This window comes from Rhincodon typus, chromosome 1 (assembly GCF_021869965.1).
Source record: "Rhincodon typus isolate 14 chromosome 1, sRhiTyp1.1, whole genome shotgun sequence".
Classification (NCBI taxonomy): domain Eukaryota; kingdom Metazoa; phylum Chordata; class Chondrichthyes; order Orectolobiformes; family Rhincodontidae; genus Rhincodon; species Rhincodon typus.
In genome coordinates this window covers 77,815,794-77,819,214 of record NC_063332.1, presented here as the reverse complement: position 1 = coordinate 77,819,214, position 3,421 = coordinate 77,815,794, and the positions used below count along the sequence as shown (strand labels likewise).

The window sequence follows — 3,421 nt, the reverse complement described above, 5'->3', positions numbered from 1 at the left end:
TTAAGCCGCGCATAATTGATGTTGTCTTAAGACAGCTAAAGTTTACCAAAAATCACATGATCTGTTGTTGACAAGATATGTATTAAATGGTTATGAAATGACATTGCTGAAGGTTTCCAGATATTTTCAGTCTGTACTGTCTGTTCCACCCAGTAAATTGTCATGTGTAGCCTGATCCACGTCAGTCCCTGTAACATTCCATCAGACTACAGTCAGCATGTGATAGGATTTCAGTTTCTACTGGATAATAGTCACTACCATTGTGCTAAGTGCAACACAATAAAGAGTACATCTCAAAGACAGCAACGTTATTATTTATGGTTTGATGCTGCTGACTATCAATTTATATTCTTTTGTGAGATATTATTGCAAGATATTCTGTATCATCATAAGGGGTGTGACATTTTGCTCCCCAGGATTTCATTGGGATCTGTTACGCAGCAGGGGTTCCTGGAACAGTCACTAGGAAAAGAATCAGCAAACTGTTGCAGTTTGGCTTTAAAGTTTCAATGGTCATTATCTAAAGATTTTCAAAGAGGTAAGTTCAGAATATTGAGATAAATCAAATTTGAATTCCCAGTTTCTATAATTCCCAGTATCAAGAGCAAATTTAGGAAGGACAGTTCAATGAAGTTAAGGAAACATTTACCCAGAAAAGATGATGTTATAATTTGCAAATTTCCCCATGGAATTGACTATAGCCAGCCAAAGTTATTCAGAGGTTTGCTGGGGGACTCTACCAACTTACAAAATTGGAGGTGTGGTGAAAATGTTGAGAGAAACAAATGGTAAGGATGTTCATACAAATTTTTTTCTCGAGATAATGAAGTTTTTTATTTATTTCAGAAAAAATCAGTCATGTTATCATTCATTTAGGAAAGTTAAGCCCAAATTAACATGAATGTCAGCTTATCCTCCAGTGAGTTGCTGAAGGTACCAAACCAGGTTTATGTACCTGGGCTATAATTGTGCCCTCACTTCTGCCAGTTGAGCGATTGGGACATCAGTTGAAAGACTGAAGGATCCCTCACCTTTGGGGTCCCTACCATTGGCTCACCCACTGCTACCTAGAACCACATCCCAATTCTGCACCCCTCTACCTGCCCCCACCAAACCTACATGGTCAGAACTTAGCTTACGTTTTTCCTTCATTAATTTATGTATCACACTACAGTTTGGAGAATCTTATTCAGGCCCAAGTAGCAGCTGAATTTGCCTGATATCTATGACTGTGATATCTGTGACTTTGAATTTTGGTGTCAGTTCAAAACCCATCCACTGCAAGAGCAATAAGTCCCAGAAGGTTTTAATTCCCCTGTCTCCCTTAAAAGGCACTAGCCAACTTTACACTATTTTCTATTCCGGAAATTGGCAGGAAATTCAGGGAGCCCACAGGCCACCTGCCAAGACAAGGTAAGTGCTGGGATTAGTTTCAAAATCTTCATGTTTGAATGGCAATTGAGTACCAAAAGATTTTCTGATTCACACACATACTGTCATGTTTTCGGTAAATATGCTGTGGTTTTTCCTCTCCTTTAAAAGAGTTGGTATCTCTCATTTCTTTGAATAGAACACATTGAGTACAGGTTCCATGCATACAGGAGTCTGGATCTTTATAGGTTTCCCATGGACTTTATAAAATTCAGCCCAGAACTGGAATCCAAGGATGTGTGCTGAAATACGATTGATGTTCACTCATAAAGGATTACACATCCAGAGGCAAGTATGTGTCTTTTCCCTATCTTATTGCAATTCCTGCTCATTCAGTCTTCAGTGTAATTTTGAAACGCCCAACAGGAATTTAGCATCTTCCCGTTGCGTGTAGACACTAACAGCTAAACTTGTAACAAAATTTTGTAGATTTTGTAAATTTTAGATCCCTGCTCTAAACTGTATGAAATTAGAAAGCTTCAGTGGTAATTAATTACGGTGACTTGGTAACACATAAACCAAACTTAACAGGCAAATTCATCAAATTAATTTGTGTCAGCACCACTATGGGTATGAATTGTTTCTGGAACTTTATAAATTGAATTACAGTGAAATCATTAAAGTGAAATGACTGGAGTCGACAGCGAATGTGTGAATCTCGTTGAAGATGAATGCCCTGGGAAGGTAGAAAATATCTACATGTAGACTCAACATCCAGAGGATGAATCTACGAGTAACAAAACTTGAACAGAGCTCTGATGGTGGGTGAAGAATCTTGTGACATCTGTGACCTTCCTGGAATGCAATATCACATTGTGGTGTACACTTTTAAGCTTATAGTACACAGAAGATGTTACACATAAACCTCAATGTATTGGTCATGTATTACTGCCTTTTTGTGAAGGAAGTGTAGCAGGGAGGAGAGCATGCAGGGCATAGGGAAGGTCACTTGTATTTTGAGCTGTTGGTTTGAGTCTGAAAAAATATTTTCCAAAAGCATCTGCACCTCTAAACTATTAACCCTATCACGTTGTCAAAACTCTTGAGCTGAGTATGATATAGTTGAGACATTATTTTATGCATTATTTATAAACACCTGATAATGTGATGTTTTAATAAGGTTGCCCTCATTCTTCTAAATTCCAACAAGTATAGGCCCAACTTACTCAACTTCTCCTCATAAGAAAATCCCTCCAAACCTGGACTGCCTCCAATGCAAGTATCCTTAGATAAGAGTCTCAAAACTGTCTACAATATTCCAGCTGTGGTCTGACTAGTATTTTGTATAGTTTTAGCAAAACTTCCCTGTTTTTGCACTCCATTCCCTTTGAAACAAAGGCCAACATTCTATTCGCCTTCCTTGTTGCCTGCTAACCTTGAAGGTTTGCGATTCGTCCATGAGGACAGATTTGTATCATCGAAAACCACAAGGGAGATACTGGCAAACTGGAGGTTGGATAATGTGGTGCCATTATTTAAGAAAGGTGGTAAGGAAAAGCCAGGGAACCAAAGACTGGTGAGCCTGACATCAGTGGTGAGTAGGTTGTTGGAGGGAATAGTCAACATGAGCTTGTGCATGGGAAATCGTGACTCACTAACTTGATTGAGTTTTTTGAAGAAGTGACAAAGATGATCGATGACGGCAAAGTGGTGGATATTATTGAAGTCCATATAAACAAGGTATTCTACAAGGTTCCACATTGTAGACTGGTTAGCAAAGTTAGATCACATTGAATACAGGGAGAACTAGTGATTTGAATGCAACATTGGCTCGAAGGTAGGAGACAGAGTTTGGTGGTGGAGGATTGCTTTTCAGACTGGAGGCCTGTGACCAGCGGTGTGCCATAAGGATCAGGGCTGGGTCCACTGCTTCAGCCATTTATATAAATGATTTTGATGTGAACATAGGAGGTATGGTTAGTAAGTTTGCAGATGACACCAAAATTAGAGATGCAGTGGACAACAAAGAAGGTTACCTCAGAGTACAATG

At 39.1% G+C, this 3,421-nt stretch overlaps 1 long non-coding RNA gene across 1 annotated transcript; it reads left to right on the top strand.

The window, feature by feature from the left end:
- Window positions 1-275: 275 nt before the first annotated feature.
- On the top strand, window positions 276-2,978 carry LOC125484715. Its single transcript, XR_007263534.1, has 3 exons — window positions 276-538; window positions 1,571-1,723; window positions 2,041-2,978. It is a non-coding gene; the product is annotated as an uncharacterized LOC125484715 (long non-coding RNA).
- The last annotated feature ends 443 nt before the right edge of the window (window positions 2,979-3,421 follow it).